Here is a 21,112-nt window from a genome sequence, read left to right on the forward strand (position 1 = left end):
CAGTCTCTGCTGACTCTGTGATCACGGAGGCCACGACTGGAATCCTTTTGGTCAAAGAAGCTAAGGCCCTGGGAGGTGAAGGGAGAGACTTGATCAAGACAGAACTGATACCAGGGGGACAGTGACAGTAATACTCGCTGGCCTTTCGACTGCCCTCAGAGGATCCTCTGCTTATTTCTGTAATATGATTGACACCTGTAAATGGTCTCCAACTGAATCTCCAATTCCACTTCCTCTCAAATCCTACATCAATCTTCAAGCAATTACTGTGCCAGCTCAGAAACCTCTAGTGGTTCCTTTTTGCCAAAGTCCTACCAGATGAAGCTGTAATGGTTGCTTGGCATTTAATGCTCTTCATGTTTGGCATTTAAGGACACTGAACCACTCTGGCTCTACAAAACGGAGTCCATGCAGTGCAGGGATTTAGTGCTCAGACTCAGGCCAGTGTGCCTCCTTGTGAAACCTGGTTCTCCCACTTCTAGTTGTGTGGCCTTGGGCACGTCACTAAACCTCCAGGTGCCTCAGTTTCCTTATCTGTAAATGAGGATGATAATAGGACCTACCTCATGGAGCTTTTGTTAGGATTAAATGAGTTAAGTTCTTATAGAAGTGTTACCTATTATTATCAAATGTTACCCTACTTCAAACATCCTGTAAGGCAAACCCAACCATTCAGTTCCCCGAATACCCACTCTGGGCTCTATCACTGCATGGGCTCTTCCTCCCCATGGATGGACAGCCCAATGCCAATCTCTCAGTTCAGGTCCTATCCATCCTTCAAGGTCCAGCTCACATCTTATCAACCCCACAAAGCCTTTCCTATTTCCCTGGAAGAATGGGATCTTTTCTCCCGCTGAAAGCCCTATGCATGCATCTCTTGTTACATACATGTCTATGTTATGGTTACTATCATCGTGCCTTAAATGAGAGGGAAAATAAAAGTGCTTTGCATATTGTAAAATGCTCCACAGATGTGATTCTAATAATGATAATGGTATCATCTTGTCTCCACCACAGTACTAGGAGTTGCGTGAGGACAGAGATCACATCTGTTATCTTTGTTTCTCCCACAGAACTTTACCAAATAAAGTTTGTGAATAAGTTTTTTTTCAATGGATGAGTAAAGGATTAACACTGAAGGGTAGTTAACCGGATGTGTTTCCCATGGAGAGGTCACTGAGGGAGTGAAAGCATGATGCAAACATACTGATGGGAGGAGGGGGGAACATTTTCTGATGGTGGGTATTGTTCAGGGAGGGCAGGCCTATGTAGGAGGCCATAAGAGAAAGTTCTGAGAAGCCAAAGGGTGGGCAAGTCAGGATGTTCAGCACCTTTAAAGGTTCCTTCCGGGCCTCCTTTTCAACTCAAACCAGGGAATTGCTCCAGGCTTTGTTTCCCACCTTCTATTTCATGCCTTCTCTCTCTCTCACCAAGTTTTTCAGGTTTCATTCTGTGTCAGTTATAGTTCTTTGTTGCAAGTTAACAGAAACTAACTTTGTCTCACTCAACCAAAAGAAAATCTAGTAGATGAACAGTGAGGGCTCAAAGGACAATGAAAGCTAGAGTCAAAGCTTGGAGAAAAACAGGGGTAAAGAGAGGTCTAGGCATCAGGAACCACAGCGGCCATCACACCGTGGGAAGAGCCCAGTTACAGGCTGCTCTCGTGGTTGTGTCCTTACTTCCCGGACCCACCTGCCAAGTCAAAGCCCTAGGAGACAAAGACTGATGGGCCAGGCTGGATCACATGCTCATGCCAGGCTTCAGCGGGAGGGCATGTAAAAGATCTGGCCCTTTTGGCTTCTGTCATAGGAAGCAGGCACTATGTCCTGTCATAAGGGCACACAGTGAGGCAAAGTTGATTCCCTGAAAGGAAATGTGGGTGCTGTTGAGAAGAAGAACAGGATGCTAACAGCTGAATGACCAAAAACAGCCATCACACTATGCCTTTGGATCTCCTTTTGATTCTCCTTTCCCACCTAGCCCATCTGCATGGACAGCTCATTTGAACATTTCTCTGGTGTTCTGATATCACTTCTCCCCCAAGAGGCTGCCTTTCTTTCTTGGTGGCACATGCTGCTGCCTGAGAACAAAGGATGGCACGCCCCATGCTCCTAGGATGTCCAAGCCCAGGTCCAGTGCTCTATGCCCATGCTTATCTGCAGAAGTGGTAGAGATCAGACAGAGGGTGTGTGATGGGCCTGTGGCCTGGAGCTTAGGCACTGGAAGGTGACAGTAAAGAGGGAAGGTGAGAAGGAAAGCAAAACAAAGTTATCTCTTAGACATGCTCTTCCATCCTTCACCCACTGCGCAGTTAGTGCTAAGGAGTGCAGGGAGGAGTCAAGCAGAGCCATCTTCATTTTAAGTTCTGTTGTCTGGAACTACTGTTTGCAGTGGGGTCTGCTGTGAAAGGAACAATGAAAAGGGAGGGAAAGTTTGCTGGGGGAGGTGTTTCTGGGCAAGGTCTCCTCATGAATAAAATGTGACACAGACAGGGATGATCCCCTTTCCGTTCCTGGTCTGTGTCGTCTGCATGTGACACCTGGAACAGTGGCAGCCATCTTGGAGCTATGAGGAAACAAGCCTGAGGGCAAGAGCCTACTCCCTGAAAATACGAGAGAAAAAAAGGAATCAGACTGGATCTTGCTGATGTTGCTGGGTTGCTTCATTAATGGACCTTGGAACTTGGAAAGTCTTCCAGACTATCAGGAATCAGATAATATATTTCATTACTGTTGAAGAAAGATACCAGTAGAAGTGTTTTCTGTTACAACTGAAATCATCCTACCTGATACAGTCTTCTAGCCACTACTCTAAACTCTGGGCACATCTAAGACCCACTGACATCATCTAACCTTGGAGTATGGAGCCTACAGAGGGAAATTCTCCCTACCCAAAAAAGGAGAAGACTCTCTGCAGCTGCACAGTTAACACATGTCTCAGGCCAGCCCTCCTTTGTCTTTTTTGGACAAGAATCATGTAATTTGGGACCATAGATATTGGGTAATTACCATGGCAATGATTAGGGATTCACTTCAGGAATAAGGAAATATAATTATAGTCCAATTACAGCTTGTTTCCATGACAACAAGGGCAATTGTAATTGATCAGCACTTTTCTTCCTAAGCAGATCCGTGAGACTCATTCAAATGAAATGCTAAAGAGCAATTAACTATCCTCATCAAACAAACTAGAGTTGCTGGAAGAGTCTGAAGTCAGATTACACATTGTGTGGCGTCTTGGAGGTTCATCCTGGACTCTGGTAGTTTATGAAAATATTTGGTACTCAATAGGCTATAGAGTACCAAATCACCTAATAATTACAATAGAAACAGGATACGTCATAAAAAATTCAAGGGAGAGGAGGAAAGTTTGGAATCTTAAAACACAGATTCTCAGAACTGGAAGTCAAAGGATCATCTACTTCAGCCCCTTGGCTCAGTCCCATGCCTAGATCACGTAGGATGAGCAGTCGTCTAGCCTGCCTCTAACATTCTGTAGGGGTTCCACGGGCTTCCACGCTATCTGTTCCACTCCTCAGATGCCCCACCTGGAGAAAGATCTTTTCATAAACATCTCTAGCCAGGCTTCCCTGGTGGTGCAGTGGTTAAGAATCTGCCTGCCAATGCAGGGGACACGGGTTCGATCCCTGGTCCGGGAAGATCCCACATGCCCGCGGAGCAAGTAAGCCCGTGGGCCACAACTACTAAGCCTGTGCTCTAGAGCCCGCGAGCCACAACTACTGAAGCCCATGTGCTCTGCAAAAAGAGAAGCCACCACAATGAGAAGCCCATACACTGCAACACCCACGCACTGCAACAGAGTAGCCCCCGCTCGCTGCAACTAGAGAAAGCTGCGCACAGCAGCGAAGACCCAACACAGCCAAAAATAATAAATAAATAAAAATAAATAAATTTAAAAAAACACAAAAAAACCTCTCTAGCCACTGTTGGAATCAATTTAGTCTTGGTCTATGCTCTGGAAATAGAAAGCTAGTTATCAACAACCTCTTTATCTCAGTAGTAATATTATAAAAAGCTAGTTATCGACAACCTCTTTATCTCAATAGTAATATTATGTCCTGCATTTGTAAAGTGCTTTTTTATAGCAGATAGTGTAATGTCACGTGCATTTTTTTGTCCTCATAATAATCCTTGAAGACAGCATATCTATTTAACAGATAAAGAGGCTGGCTTGGTTAAGGTCACACAGCTCATGAGTGAAAGCACCTGTATTCACAAGAGGACCCTAGCTCCTGATCTGCTGCTCTCCCACATCTTGTACTCCAATAATTGCCGAAACTGATTCATCATCCTTCTTTCCCCCAGACTTACTCAGCTCAGCTCTATTTGTTCTCCTGCTTAGTCCTAATTTTCATGCATTTAATGCTTTTGTACCTCTTCTCTACTCCCTGTTCAATTTCAGCACATTCCAGGTTCCTATGGATAGACAATAAATGATCAAGTAAAATAATTCTTTTCTGACTTCATCTTCTGAAAAGCAGCAAGGCCAAGGGACCTAAGCACACACGGTAATCAGGGAGCCTGAGCTTCACTGTAATTTCACTGGTGACATGCTGTTTCACTACACCAACCGTGTAATTTTCCTTTTCCAGCAGGTCAGAGGGACAGCGATACTCTTCATCATGATGGGAAACTGAAGGATGAATTAGACGAACACTGACTGGTACAGTGGGAAGAGTCAGTATGGTAACAAGGGCAGGATTCATGTACTCATTCATTCAGTGAATAATTACTGAATGCCTGCTATGTGCCAGGCACAGTGCTAGAGGCTGGAAATACGATGAAGGGCAAGGCATGCAGGCCTGCTTTTACGGAAGCTGTGTGAACATTGGCGGCAGGGGTCCTGATCTAGGCTCAGGGGGCCAGAGAAAGCTTGCTCCCTCGAGGAAGGTGCATTTGCGCAGAAATCTGAACGATGAAGAGGAATTAGCTGGGGGAAGGAGGTGGAGATAGGGGTGGGGTTGTTCTAGACAAAAGGATTACCATGTGCAAAATCAGCTGACCTGGAGTCCAGTCATATCTCTAACGCTAACAGCACTTGTGAAGTGAAGGTACTGGATCAGCCCTAAAAACGACCTGAAATTTTAACACTGGTGTGCGCGCGCACGTGTGTGTGTTTGTCTGTATCTATGTGTGCTGGTGGCGGGGAGAGACTACTGAATAAGGGTCTCATACAATTTACATTATTGGGGAGGCAGGGGTGTGGGGTCAGCCAGAGGCACATATTTCAAGTAGGCAGCCTCAAACATGACCTGTATCTTTCCCCAGGTCCTCTCTCTGCTATCAAGATGCCCATGGACCCCCAATGCAGGGCACAAAACCCTCAAGTAAATGGGAGCAGCTGCTTACCCTTCCAAGCTAGGCTGTTACACTCTGCACCTATGTCCTACTTCAAAATTATCCCTTTCTGTTCCACGTCAAATTCCTACCTCCTATTTTAGGGTTTCAGAGGAGGAAAATACGCCCCTTGTCTCTCCTGCCAACATGAACTTAACCACCTCAGCCAGGTATAACCTCATCAAGGCTGCATTTATTCCTTTCTTAAAAAACATCTTAAACGGGTAGGGTCCGTGCAGTCCGCCCGGAGGACTCAACCCGGCGGCGGATCTGGCCGTGCCAGCGGCCCGGCGGATCTTTCCCGCTCCCCGTTCCTCCTGACCCCTCCCCCTGCCCTCCCTCCGCCCCTCGCCCCTCCCCCCGCGTCTCCGCTGGCGGGTGCGGGCGGGGGAGGGGGGTCGCAGGGGGGTGTGCGGGGCGGGGGGTGGGCCCGGCGGGGGACTGACCCCTGGTTGGTGACCGGCCGACGCCAGGCGCATTTCCACTTCAGCGGTGCACTATGACCGGCTCCGGGACGGCTGTGAAGGCTGGTGGGGAAGGTTGCTAGGGGGGGCCTGTCGTCTCTGCGGCGGGCCCACTCTCCCCGACAGTTACAGCCCCCCGGCAGCAGGGTTATAAATATATATGCACACAACATAGGAGCACCTCAATACATAAGGCAACTGCTAACAGCTATAAAAGAGGAAATCAACAGTAACACAATAATAGTGGGGGACTTTAACACCTCACTTACACCAATGAACAGATCATCCAAAATGAAAATAAATAAGGAAACGGAAGCTTTAAATGACACAACAAACCAGATAGATTTAATTGATATTTATAGGACATTCCATCCAAAAACAGCAGATTACACTTTCTTCTCAAGTGTGCACAGAACATTCTCCAGGATATATCACATCTTGGGTCACAAATCAAGCCTCAGTAAATTGAATAAAACTGAAATCGTATCAAGCATGTTTTCTGACCAAAATGCTATGAGATTAGAAATGAATTACAGGGGGGGAAAACGTAAAAAACACAAACACATGGAGGCTAAACAATATGTTGCTAAATAACCAAGAAATCACTGAAGAAATCAAAGAGGAAATCAGAAAATACCTAGAGACAAATGACAGTGAAAACACGACAAGCCAAAACTATGGGAAGCAGTTCTAAGAGGGAAGTTTATAGCTATACAAGCATACCTCAAGAAACAAGAAAAATCTCAAATAAACAATCTAACCTTAAACCTAAAAGAACTAGAGAAAGAAGAGCAAACAAAACCCAAAGTTAGCAGAAGGAAAGAAATCATAAAGATCACAGCAGAAATAAATGAAATAGAAACAAAGAAAACAATGGCAAAGATCAATAAAACTTGAAGCTGGTTCTTTGAGAAGATAAACAAAATTGATAAACCATTAGCCAGACTCATCAAGAAAAAGAGGGAGAGGACTCAAATCAATAAAATTAGAAATGGAAAAGGAGAAGTTACAACAGACACCACAGAAATACAAAGCATCCTAAGAGACTACTACAAACAACTCTATGCCAATAAAATGGACAACCTGGAAGAAATGGACAAATTCTTAGAAAGGTATAACCTTCCAAAACTGAACCAGGAAGAAATAGAAAATAGGAACAGACCAATCACAAGTGATGAAATGGAAACTGTGATTAAAAATCTTCCAACAGGGGCTTCCCTGGTGGCGTAGTGGTTGAGAGTCCTCCTGCTGATGCAGGGGACACGGGTTCGTGCCCCGGTCTGGGAAGATCCCACGTGCCACGGAGTGGCTAGGCCCGGGAGCCATGGCTGCTGAGCCTGCGTGTCCAGAGCCTGTGCCCCGCAATGGGAGAGGCCACAACAGTGAGAGGCCCAGGTACCACAAAAAAAAAAAGGAAAGAAAGAAAAATCTTCCAACAAACAAAAGTCCAGGACCAGATGGCTTCACAGGTGAATTCTATCAAACATTTAGAGAAGAGCTAACACCCATACTTCTCAAACTCTTCCAAAAAATTGCAGAGGAAGGAACACTCCCAAACTCATTCTATGAGGCCACCATCACCCTGATACCAAAACCAGACAAATATACTACAAAAACAAGAAAATTACAGACCAATATCACTGATGAATATAGATGCAAAAATCCTCAACAAAATACTAGCAAACAGAATCCAACAGCACATTAAAAGGATCATACACCATGATCAAGTGGGATTTATCCCAGGGATGCAAGGATTCTTCAATATATGCAAATCAATCAATGTGATACACCATATTAACAAACTGAAGAATAAAAACCATATGAACATCTCAATAGATGCAGAAAAAGCTTTTGACAAAATTCAACACCCATTTATGATAAAAACTCTCCAGAAAGTGGGCATAGAGGGAACCTACCTCAACATAATAAAGGCCATATATGACAAACCCACAGCAAACATCATTCTGAATGGTGAAAAACTGAAAGCATTTTCTCTAAGATCAGGAACAAGACAAGGATGTCCACTCTCATCACTATTATTCAACATAGTTTTGGAAGTCCTAGCCATGGCAATCAGAGAAGAAAAAGAAATTAATGGAATACAAATTGGAAAAGAAGAAGTAAAACTGTCACTCTTTGCAGATGACATGATACTATACATACAGAATCCTAAAAATGCCACCAGAAAACTGCTAGAGCTAATCAATGAATTTGGTGAAGTTGCAGGATACAAAATTAATGCACAGAAATCTCTTGCATTTCTATACACTAATGATGAAAAATCTGAAAGAGAAATTAAGGAAACACTCCCATTTACCACTGCAACAAAAAGAATAAAATAACTAGGAATAAGCCTACCTAGGGAGACAAAAGACCTGTATGCAGAAAACTAGAAGACACTGATGAAAGAAATTAAAGAGGATCCAAACAGATGGAGAGATATACCATGTTCTTGGATTGGAAGAATCAAGATTGTGAAAATGACTATACTACCCAAAGCAATCTACAGATTCAATGCAATTCATATCAAATTACCAATGGCATTTTTTACAGAACTAGAACAAATCATCTTAAAATTTGTATGGAGACACAAAAGACCCCGAATAGCCAAAGCAGTCTTGAGAGAAAAAAACAGAGCTGGAGGAATCAGACTCCCTGACTTCAGACTATACTACAAAGCTACAGTAAACAAGACAATATGGTACTGACACAAAAACAGAAACACAGATCAATGGAACAAGATAGAAAGCCCAGAGATAAACCCACGCACCTATGGTCAACTAATCTATGACAAAGGAGGTAAGGATATAAAATGGAGAAAAGACAGTCTCTTCAATAAGTGGTGCTGGGAAAACTGGACAGCTACATGTAAAAGAATGAAATTAGAATACTCCCTAACACCATACACAAAAATAAACTCAAAATGGATTCGAGACCTAAATGTAAGACTGGACACTATAAAACTCGTAGAGGAAAACATAGGAAGAACACTCTTTGACATAAATCACAGCAAGATCTTTTTTGATCCACCTCCTAGAGTAGTGGAAATAAAAACAGAAATAAACAAATGGGACCTAATGAAACTTAAAAGCTTTTGTACAGCAAAGGAAACCATAAACAAGATGAAAAGACAACCCTCAGAATGGGAGAAAATATTTGCAAACGAATCAACGGACAAAGGATTAATCTCTAAAATATATTAACAGCTCAAGCAGCTCAATATTAAAGAAACAAACAACCCAATCCCAAAATGGGCAGAAGACCTAAATAGACATTTCTCCAAAGAAGACATACAGGTGGCCAAGAAGCATATGAAAAGCTGCTCAACATCACTAATTATTAGAGAAATGCAAATCAAAACTACAATGAGGTATCACCTCACACCAATTTGAATGGGCATCATCAGAAAATCTACAAACAACAAATGCTGGAGAGGATGTGGAGAAAAGGGAACCCTCTTGCACTGTTGGTGGGAATGTAAATTGATACAGCCACTATGGAGAACAGTATGGAGGTTCCTTAAAAAACTAAAAATAGAATTACCGTATGATCCAGCAATACCTCTACTGGGCATATACCAGAGAAAACCGTAATTCAAAAAGACACATGCACCCCAATGTTTGTTGCAGCACTATTTACAATAGCCAGGTCATGGAAGCAACCTAAATGCCCATCGACAGACAAATGGATAAAGAAGTTGTGGTACATATATACAATGGAATATTACTCAGCCATAAAAAGGAATGAAATTGAGTCATTTGTACAGTCGTGGATGGATCTAGAGACTGTCACACAGAGTGAAGTAAGTCAGAAAGAGAAAAATAAATATCGTACATTTATGCATATATGTGGAAACTAGAAAAATGGTACAGATGAACCAGTTTGCAGGGCAGAAGTTGAGACACAGATGTAGAGAACAAACGTATGGACAACAAGGGGGGAAAGCGGCAGGGGGTGGAGATGGTGGTGTGATGAATTGGGTGATTGGGATTGACATGTATACACTGATGTGTATAAAATTGATGACTAATAAGAACCTGCTGTATATAAAAAAAAACTAAAAAACAAACAAACAAATGAAATCTTTATTGAGACGCAATTCCAATACCATAAAGTTCACCCTTTTGAAGGATACATTTAAATGATTTTTAGTATATTCACAAAATTGGGCAACCATCACTGTCACCTAAGTTTAGAAGATTTTTATAACCCCAAAGAAACCACGTACCCATCAGCAGTCACCCCCACCCTACCACGCACCTGAGAACCACTAATCTTTCTGTCTCTGTGGATTTGCCTGTTTGGAACATTTCATATAAATGGAATCATATAATAGGTGGTATTTTTTTATTTGGCTTCTTTCACTTAACGTATTGTTTTCAAAGTTTATCCATGTTATACCATGTATCAGGATTTCATTCTTTTCTATTCCCAAATAATATTCCATTGTATGGATATGCACCATGTTGTATTTATCCATTCATCTTTTGATGGACATTTGGATGGTTTCCACTTTGGGTCTATTATGAATAATGTTGCTGTGAACATTTGTATACTAGTTTTTGTGTGGACATATATTTTCATTCCTCTTGGGTATATACCTAGGAGTGGAATTGCTGGGTCATATGGCAATACTATGTTTAACATTTTGAGGAGCTGTCAAAGTGTTTTCCAAAGTGGCTGCATCATTTTACATTACCAGCAATGTATGAGGGTTCCAATTTCTCCACATCCTCACCAACACGTATTGTCTGTCTTTTTTATTATAGCCTTCCTAATGGGTGTGAAGTGATCAGGTCAGAACCTATGTCCCAGGGAGGGGATTCAGAGGGAAAGGCAGATTATATGGGCAGAGATCCTCCCTGGGGAGTGAGGGGTTCAAGCCACATATTGGGTGCCCCTGTCCTGGGGTCCAACACAGGGGAGACGAGCTCCCTTGCCTGGTTGGAGGGCCAGGGGGACTATCAGGAGGGCTGTGGGAAGCCTGGACGCTTCTCAGGAGGAGTAGGTACATTGAAATGCAAAAACCCTAATCTTGTATTTTGCAGTCTGTTTCAACTTTATTAGTCAAATGGTTTATTTGTGGATTCCTTAGGATTTTCTATATACAAGATCATGGTATCAGAAAATAGATAGCTTTTATTTCTTCCTTTCCAAAATTGATGCCTTTTATTTCTTTTTCTTGCCTAACTGTCCTAGCTATAACCTATGGTATAGTACAGTACAGTGTTGAATAGCCATTCTTGTCTTTTTCCTGATCTCAAGGGGAACACATTCATTCTTTCACCATTTAGTATAATATTAGCTGTGGATTTTCATAGATGTCCTTTATCAAGTTGAAGAAGTTCCTTTCCATTCCCAGTTTTGAGTGTTTTTATCATGTAAGGGTGTTGGATTTTGTCAAATGCTTTTTTCTACATCAACTGCGATGATCATGTGGTTCTTGTCCTTTTTATTAACACGGTGTGTTATATTGATTGATTTTTGTATATAAAATGAACCTTATACTCCTGGCTTAGATCCCATTCGGTCATGGTGTAGAATCCTTTTTTATATGTTGTTGGATTCAGTTTGCTAGTATTTTGCCTGGGATTTTTTATGTCTTTATTCATAAGAGCTATTGGTACGTAGTTTTCCTTTGTGTGTGATGTTTTGGTGTTAGGGTAACACTGGCCTCACACAATGAGTTGGAAAGTTTCCTCCTATTCTATTCGCGTCACACTCATTCTTGTGTGAAAGTCTCTGCTCATGCCATTCCTGACCTGAAACACCCGGGCCTTGCCTCTCAGCACTCCAAGTCCTGTCCCTTGTTGGGAGACAGCTCAAGTTCTCCTCATTCCTGAGCCCCTTCCTATCTGCTCCAGCCCCACAGTGAGCTCACCCTCCGTGGAGCCCCTTCGATTCTCACCATGCTTACAGCTGGCGCTTACTGTAAAGTGCTGTAGCTATTCATAATCACAGTAAATGCCAGGTGTTAGGCAGAAATTGGAAGTAGGACAAGTGGTGTCCCAATAAGTAGCAGAGCCTCCATCAGGCAGCTGAAGGCAGGAAGATACCTGAGCCTGGTGACCCAGGACCAGCAGGACAACTCAGGGCCATATGACTAGCTCCCTAGTATGGCCGCAACAGAACACAGAGGCAGAATAGCAGCAATGCACTCATTACTGCTTGAATAGTGGCTCAGCAACTTACTAGCAAGTCATTCTCTAGCCTTAGTTTTCTCATCTTTGAAATAGGAATAATAATGTCAATCTCAGAGTCACGGTAAATATTACAGGAATTCACCTATGCAACACACATTGTATTAAGTTTAATATGTGGTAGCTTTAATATACACCAATGGATATTCTCTGTGAAACAAAAATTTGTGGTTAAATCTTGGAAATGCTGCAAACTACATCCCTCTTCTTGGAAATTCCCAGGGCACACTGGCATAGTAAAAGATCTGAAAAGTCCCACGTGAAGAATCCTATTTAATTCATTTTGGTCCAGGATTTCCCAGATCTCTTTGTCAAACTGACCCTCTCCTCCTTTCAAATTTAACATCTATTTAACACACTTTGGGAAACACAATATTAGCTGTATTTAGTTACTAAAGGAAGTCACATTCAATTGTTAAAAACTGATCACGTTTTACTGTTTTGCTTTTCCCATAGGCATGTATAATTTAAAAGTAGTAGCCTAGGAGAAATAAAGGCTTCTAACCTAGAGAGAACAGAATGCTTTGAAACCCAAAGGCAATGAGAAATTTCAGGCAGAAGGAGATCAATAAAGAGCTATTTTTGGCCATGGAGACATTTCTAGAATTACAGATTCTTAGAGTTTTATAGCATGTTAAAGTTCAGCTCCTTTAAATTCTCACCTAGTGCAGAAATTGCCCTTCATCAGTTCCAATGCCCCTGGCACATACCCAGCCTCCTCATTTTTAAGCAGCTCTAGTAATTAAGAAATTTTCCCTCACACTGGGCTGAAATCTGCCTCCTTGGAACCTCCACCAGAGATCATGTTAATGGAATTTTGACTTTTGTGCTTTAGTGAGAGCTGCCCATTTTGGAAATAGCAAATAAAAGGCACAGACATTTTTTGAATCCTTATGCAATGTGAAGTAACATATCTGTTAATTGAACAGTGAACTGAAAATAAGAATTGTTGGAAGCAACATTTTTCATTTTCTCCATCTGTAAATAGGGTGAATAATCAGAAGTTCAGCTATACTGTAAGTGATGCATGTAATATTTACTTTGTGGGCGGAATTATTTTTCAATTGGAAGTTTCTGAGTAGAAAGAGGGAATATATATTTTAATCAACTTCTATATTCCTATTTTTTAAATTTTAAAAACATTTAAAGAGCCTTTTTTAAACTCATCATCTCAAGTTTATCCTTCTAGCTTCCTGTATTATACAAATAAGTATTAAATAATTAAAATATAGTATATGTCTCATAAATATAGGTATATCAATAAGAACAGGTAACATTACCTACATTTAATGGAAATGTAGCTGTTTGATCCAATGTAGATTTCCCCAAGACAAATCTTAAAATCTTTAAGTTTTAAAACTTAAAACCTTAAGGAAAACCCCAAGGGGTAAACAGAATACCACTTAAATGGGAAGAGAACAAGGGTCTAGGGTCTTCTAAGAGTCTAATAAAATTCAGCAAGAAATCAGAGACTTGACAAAACCATAACCTGCTATAAAAAGAACAAGTTGTGTTTTCATAGGACAGTCCTTCCAAAGGAGAACTTTCCAGACTTGATCTCAGATTTTGCATTAAACTGCTACTTGGTCACATTTTAGTATCTGTACCTCATTCTGATGCTGTAAAGCAAAAAGGTTCACACTCCTGTTTTGCAAGGGAAGAAACCAAAGTAACGTCAAACCTGATTCGTGCTGGACAATACTCAACTCTATATTGATACTGACATACCAACAATTGGGTTAGTTTGGTGCTAGCTGTGTTCTCCTTTCAGTGAAATTGTTCTCTTTGGTTAAATTCAATAGTTTCCTTAATAAAGACAATGGAAAACCAATATAGGCCTGTGGAGGAAAAGAGTCAGCATTACTTAGGGCTAACAAATGCTGTTGTGGGCACTGTAATGCTTAATGTGCATGGCTTGCCTGAGGATTCTGTAACCTGGGCTCAACTGTAGTTGACAACACTATACTCACAGACAGACCACCGAGGCTGTTTTTGTTTTTGTCCTTCAAACACAGTGAGAATATCACAGGTTACATCATCTATGCCTTCAACATGTACTAGGGCAACTTAATGCAGTAACAGTCATTCACAGGAAACACTTTTTGAGTGCCTAAGGTGAGGCTGAATAAAACCTGGTCCCTGGCTTCATAGAACTGGCAGCTGAGAGAGACAGACTAGCCTATCAATCATTTCCAGAGAAAGTAACAAGCTCTTTGCGGGAGCCAGGCAGTCAAGGGCAAACAAATCAGAGCGGGTAGTGGGAAAGGGCTTCTCAGAGGAGCTGACTTCTGAGCTGTCAGTAGCAGAACGTAACCATCTCTGACTTCAATTCCCAGCACTCAGGTGAGAAAGTACCTCCTTACCCTGCTTGTCTGAGTTCTTGACACGGTAACAGCCAGATGTAGTGCCTGTGCTCTAAGAGGAAGAGAGAGAGAAAAGAGGAAAGAGCAACGAGAAGGAGAGAGAGAGAAGAAGGACGACGAGAGGGAGACGGGAGGGGAGGAGAGAGAGAACAAGAAGCAGAAACTAGGGCTTCCCTGGTGGCGCAGTGGTTGAGAGTCCGCCTGCCGATACAGGGGACACGGGTTCGTGCCCCGGTCCAGGAGGATCCCACATGCCGCGGAGCGGCTGGGCCCGTGAGCCATGGCCACTGAGCCTGCGCATCCGGAGCCTGTGCTCCGCAACGGGAGAGGCCACAGCAGTGAGAGGCCCGCATACCGCAAAAAAAAAAAAAAAAAAAAAAAGAAGCAGAAACTAAAAGCCCCATTGTAGGCCGGTTTTGAAAGTTGCTAGACATGGCCAGGGGGGATGAAGGGTGACACCCTGTGCCCCAGCAGTTTGCATCCTCAACGCAGGTGTAAAACCTAGTGTACGAACCACCCTTCCTCCTTGCCAGGCAATGGGACAGGGGAACATGGTCTCCTCCAACCCAAGGAGCTTGGGTTGAGCCAAGGCAGTGAGCTGCTGCCTTCCTCCCCCCGTGAGGGCAGCAAGATGAAGGCGCACATCTCTATGCTGTCCCACAAAGTGAGGCCAGACACGTATGCTAATTCCCCGAGGTAACGTCTCCGCACAGAGCGCACCACGCACCGCAGTCCTCCACCCTCCCAGAAGTGGAGCCCATGAGGATGCCTCTCTGTCTCCTTCGGGATCCCACTCCCCACCCCGGAACTCCGCTGAAGGTCAGAAAAAACAGTGCGAGTGATTACCTCAGGCTGTCCTCCAGGGTCTCCTCGTCCGAAGAGAAGGTCCCATTGCTGACACTCGGGGGAGAGCGACACTTGCGCCCTGCAGACGCCTCCCGGGCCGCCGACGTGCCTTTCTTTTTCCTTTTGCCAAACAACTTCTTCAAAGGCTGGAATTTGCCTCCCTTCTTCTTGTCTGTGGATTACAAGATAAACACACGCTGCAGTTTGACAGGACCTAGAGCGAATTACCACCGGGCTGCGAGCCCGGGGCAAAGGGCGGCCCAGCTGTTGGAGCCAAGAGCCACCCGGCCGCAAGCCAACGCCGTCTTTGGGCAGCCGGTGCGCGCAGCAGCCGCAGCAGCGGGCGAGGCGGGCCCTGGGCATGGGTCCTACGCCCTCTCCCCACCCCACCCCCCCGGCTCTCGACAAGCGCCCGCGGGCACCACGAAGGGCTTCCAAGCTTCATGGTGGTCGGCAGGGCATCCATCCCCTGCACGTGCCACCCAAAGCTGCTGCCTGCTTTCTTTTAACAAAGCAGATGGCCAGGGCCCCTTTCCACGAAAGAAGCTGAGAAAAACACCTAAGTCAGACAGGTGGTTAAAAGATTTATATATCTAAGTATGTGACTTACATATATATATATCATCTCCCCTGAGAATCACTCTCTTTCAGCCTTTGTTAGGTAACAGAAGATAACTGCTAACTCATGGCATAAGCTTTGTCCCCAATTCCCTCCATCCCCATGTATTTCCAGTTTATTCCTCTTGTCTCCTTTTAAGATCTACTATGAAGAGCCCCCAGAGGAGCTGCTATGAACATCTTTCCATATATTACTCGATCCAGTCAGGACCCAGGGTCACTGCCAGCACTTTCTACAGATATTTTAGGTAATACCTTTCAGTTCTGCTCCTTCAGATACAAGTCCCTCCAAATTACTCCATTCCTACCCCAGAAAAGAAAGTGTAAATCAGCCTCTACTAGGAGAAGTATCTTCTCAGATCTTTCCTTTTCTTTAAGAAGCTTAAAGAGTCATTTATCCAGTGGTCAACCTTTTTTTAAAATTATTTAACCCTTACTATGCACGACTGCTCTAAGACCTTTACAGATATTAACTCAGTTATCTTCAAAACAATCCTGGGAAGTAGATATTACTAACATCCCTATTTCACAGATGAGGAACCTGAGGCCCAGAGAGATGAAATTACTTGTGTGTGTCATGGGAGACAGATCTTAGAAGGTGAAGTCAGGAGCTTTGAGAGAAAAGGAGAGATGAACACTCACAATGTGTATAGAAAAGTACTTGCACAAAACACACAGGTACGAGCCCGCAGCTGGGTATCAGAGCCCCCAGATCTCTGCTGGCCAGAGTCTACAGAGAGATCTGGGTATAAAAATGAGGTTAATGATGTTCAAGGTAGTCATCTCATTTCCTCTGGTGATCTGCAGTTCTGGCCTTACTAAGAGTTCACAGAAAATCTGACGTGAGGAAGCAGAAAGTATAATCACCAATTACAGAAAGATAACAGTATGGGGCTTCCCTGGTGGCGCAGTGGTTGAGAGTCCGCCTGCCGATGCAGGGGACACGGGTTCGTGCCCCGGTCCGGGAAGATCCCACATGCCGTGGAGCGGCTGGGCCCGTGAGCCATGGCCGCTGAGCCTGTGCGTCCGGAGCCTGTGCTCCGCAGGCGGGAGAGGCCACAACAGTGAGAGGCCCGCGTACGGCAAAAGAAAAAAAAAAAAAAGATAACAGTCTGGAATCCTTAGTATAAATACAAACACACCTTCAAACTTCATCGGTCCCTTAAATAACATACTGTATCACCCTTAAAAGGAAAGGAGATTTACAACATAGCAGATGCCCCCATACATAAGGCACTGTGCTAGGCATGTAGTCCTCAGAATTAAATTATTTAAAAGACAAGGAAATGTGCAATATAATTGAGATCATATCATTTAAAAATGGTAAAAAAAAAAAACAACCCAAAATTGGAGGGTTTAATTTCAGAATGTCTGTATGTTTTCAAGTTGTTATTTATTCAGGAGTATAGGCCAGAGATTTTCATGAAACCTACTTTTGGTTCCCATCAGTAAAATCTCCAAAGGCTAACATAAAAAATTATAATCAGTAGTTTTTGAAGACCACCACAGAATATTAGTGAAATGTTAGAAGAACTGATTCTATATAAAATGAGTCAATTTAAAGAATTTAAATTAAAAGAATTCTATAAGGTGCCACGAGTATCATTACATTACTATAGAATTGGTCTTTGGCACTGCCTGATGAAATAAGTGAGTACTTTCTCTACAACTGTCAAAGGCTCAAAATATGTAAGTGACATCTGATTTCTAAGTTTGACAGCATCATGGTAAATGGTCAAACAGTAACTTATGCTACATTTCACTTATTTCTGAGGTAAAATTCTTTTTTTTTCCTTTTATATCAATTGCTTTTTTCCCACTGTAGAAATACCTAACCCCAAATTCTCTAATCAGAAATATTCTAAAAGACCATAGCAAAATTCTAAAAGTATCAGTTATGATAACATCATTACCTCCAGCCTGGGCCCACGAATTTAGCTTTTAAGCTAAGTAGAGAATTTTAGAATGTTAGAATTTATTGATGGGGGGAAAAAGTCATCTTTTTCTCTAAAATCAAGGTGGATTTGGTGGGGTTCAGTTGAGCTGGAACCAAGAGAGTTAACTATAATTAAAGGCAAATTAAATTACAGTTTCTTGCATGGGTATTTAACTGATGGGTGACTTGGTCTACATGGTCAGCCAAGAAGGCTGATGAGGGCCTTTGTAATGCTCGGCGTCTTTTTTTTTTTTAATTGGGGTATATTTGATTTACAATGTTGTGTTAGTTTCTGCTGTACAGCAAAGTGAATCTGCTATGCAAATACATATATCCACTCTTTTTTAGATTCTTTTCCCATATAGGCCATTGCAGAGTATTAAGTAGAGTTCCCTGTGCTATACAGTTGGTCCTTATTAGTTATCTGTTTTATATATAGTAGTGTGTATGTGTCAATCCCAAGCTTCCAATTTATCCCTCCCCCCATTACCCCCTGGTAATCATAAGTTTATTTTCTACATCTGTAACTCTATTTCGGTTTTGTAGATAAGTTCATTTGTAGCCTTTTTTTTACATTCCACATATAAGCGATATCATATGATATTTGTCTTTCTCTGACTTACTTCACTCAGTATGAGAATCTCTAGGTCCATCCATGTTGCTGCAAGTGGCATTATTTTGTTCTTTTTTACGGCTGAGTAATGCCTCAGTCTTTTTTTTTTTTTTAATTTATTTTTGTCAGCCTTGGGTCTTTGTTGCTGCGCGTGGGCTTTTCTCTAGTTGCGGTGAGCGGGGGCTACTCTTCATTGCAGTGCGCGGGCTTGTCCTGTTGCAGAGCACGGGCTCTAGGTGTGTGGGCTTCAGTAGTTGTGGCACATGGGCTCAGTAGTTGTGGCTCATGGGCTGTAGAGCGCAGGCTCAGTACTTGTGCATGGGCTTAGTTGCTCCACAGCATGTGGGATCTTCCCGGACCAGGGCTTGAACCCATGTCCCCTGCATTAGCAGGTGGATGCTTAACCACTGCACCACCAGGGAAGTCCTGCCTCAAGTGTCTTGAATGGGGGCAGCCACCAGATAAAATATTTGCTGCACTGGTCATATTGGGGGGGGGGAAGAAAGTGAACAGACAGTCTGGGAGAGGACACCAGGGTGTGGAAGCCTCAGCTCGGAGAACTTGGTGGGCTTCATGCGAGTACAGAATGGCGTCCTTCAGGTGACCTATCTGTAGAGCTGGCCATTTGAGGACTGCTTGTAATCCAGGCAGCCTAGCACTTTGTGCTGCATGTTATATGGGCAATCACTTGGCATGAGTCCACACACATCATCCTGGAAGACTGTCAAAGTCCAGATGTCAGATAGCGCCCGCCCTTCTCATAAATTACTTGGGAAAGGCTGCTTCATCAATGCCTTACTTATTACCCGGAAGGTAAAAGAACAGTAAAACCTACCTGAACTCTCCATCCAACAAACAATCCTCTTACCATGAGAAATAGAAAGATTCTAAGTCCTAGGAACACCAATCTTTCTTCGGAGGAGTCAGAACACAGAAGCTTTTGTTAGAAGTCTGCTTCAAAGTCTTAGTGTTTGGTGACATCTCAGTTATAAAAAAAAAAATTTCCCCCATTCTCATTTCCTAAATTATACATTCCTGTCAGAAATATCTTTACATTTTAAATAAAATTTAAAAGTTTATTTTTATGATTATTTTATTACTGACTGTGGCAATTAATTATTTTTCCAGGATTAACTTTAGAAAAAACTCAGTAATTGCAACGAGGTCCACCCAACATTCGGACGGCAAACTGTGACTTAGCAACATTAATAGGGGATAACATTTTATAAATCAGGGAAGGAGTTATACTCTTATTTACTTGATTCCCCAATTTTCTTCTCAATGTTTAGGTCTAAGCTCTTTTATATCAAAAAAGTGAGTACTAAGAAGCGGCCCAGGTCTCCTCCGAGTCTCGCTCTTCTAGACCCCGCTTCGCCGCACATTTAAGATGCCTCGTGGAAGCCGAAGCCGCACTTCCAGCGTGGCCCCTCTGGCCAGCCGGGCACCTCAGATGAGCACTGCACCCAGGCCAGCGCCCGCCGCTCAGCCACCCGCAGTGGCTTCACCATCTGCTGTTGGCTCCCCTGCTGCTGCTTCCCAGCAGCCAGGTCTGATGGCCCAGATGGCAGCCACTGCAGCCGGCGTGGCTGTGGGTTCTGCCGTCGGCCACACTCTGGGTCACGCCCTCCCTGGTGGCTTCAGTGGAGGAAGTAATGCTGAGCCCTCAAGGCTTGACATCACACACCAGGAGCCTCGGGGAACCTAGCCTGCACAGCAGCAGCAGAGTGGCCCATGCTTTTTTGAGATGAAACAGTTTTTGGAGTGTGCCCAGAACCAGGGTGACCTTAAGTTGTGTGCAGGTTTCAGCGAGGTGCTGAAAACAGTGCAGATTGGCGAACGGGTTAGCTTCATCAAGAAGTTCCAGTCGGAGGTATGAAAAATCATCTCTCATGACTACGTTGGTTTAGCATTAAAAATATAATTGATAGTGAAGATATAAAGTGTGAAGCCACCAGTTAAACCTCTCCTTGATCATTAATAGCTTTTGTGCTTCAGGATTGCAGTGGAAGAGGGTATTCTCAGCATATAGAAGCTCACGGAGATGGTATTAAGTTTGGGGCTGGGTGCGTGTTTGTGTGGCCTCTTAAACATGCTTTTGTTTGTGAATTAATTAGAATAAAGTGATTTTCTTTCCAAAAAAAAAAAAAAGCAAGTACCTAAATTTTATGAAGCACTCGCAATTCTATGCTACAACCACCATTATGAAAACTTGAGCATGTGTCTGCACATAGCCACTCGATAAACTATTTTATGATCAGTTTATGATTTGGGGGCTGTAATAACTGTCTGTCTCCCCGGAATCAACTGGATTAAGTGCACGGTCATCAACAGCAGCTATTTTTCTTGACAAATAACACCAATTGTCATTGTGAATATATTTGTACAGATGGGGCCTAAAAGATCAAAGCAATTTTCACAATGCAGTAAAACAGAGCTCTTCTGCAATGCTATTAATACTACGGTCATATAGAAGGAGTATGGCTTCGCAAAGTATTCTCTAACATTAAAGTATTTAGAATGGCATTTTAGAAGTTTACAACAGAAATTTACTTTTGTTGGCTGGTTAGGACAGTGGGGAGAGAAGGGGAGGGAGAAGAAAGAAATGTTATTTCTACTAAATTTGTTTTTTTAATGACTGCAGCTCTAGTTAGGGGTTAAGTATGTAGGCCCCAGAGATGAGAGCAGTTGGCCTGAATCCTGATCCCATGTCTTACT

The 21,112-nt window shown here is 43.0% G+C and overlaps 1 protein-coding gene and 1 pseudogene across 5 annotated transcripts in view; one reads left to right on the forward strand and one right to left on the reverse strand.

Annotated features, from left to right (window-relative positions):
* Positions 1–21,112, reverse strand: part of CRACD (capping protein inhibiting regulator of actin dynamics) — a 317,185-nt gene that overhangs the window by 85,951 nt on the left and 210,122 nt on the right. For all 4 annotated transcript variants that reach the window (XM_081227031.1, XM_081227032.1, XM_081227033.1 and 1 more), the window contains one exon: positions 15,231–15,402. The gene's annotated coding sequence lies outside the window, so the exon portion shown is untranslated. The remainder of the gene's footprint in view (positions 1–15,230; positions 15,403–21,112) is intronic.
* On the forward strand, positions 19,784–20,403 carry LOC308618110 (coiled-coil-helix-coiled-coil-helix domain-containing protein 2-like; annotated as a pseudogene). The gene has a single exon. The product of its transcript is annotated as a coiled-coil-helix-coiled-coil-helix domain-containing protein 2-like (transcript).

This window comes from Mesoplodon bidens (assembly GCF_964165515.1).
Source record: "Mesoplodon bidens genome assembly, chromosome: 1".
Lineage (NCBI taxonomy): Eukaryota > Metazoa > Chordata > Mammalia > Artiodactyla > Ziphiidae > Mesoplodon > Mesoplodon bidens.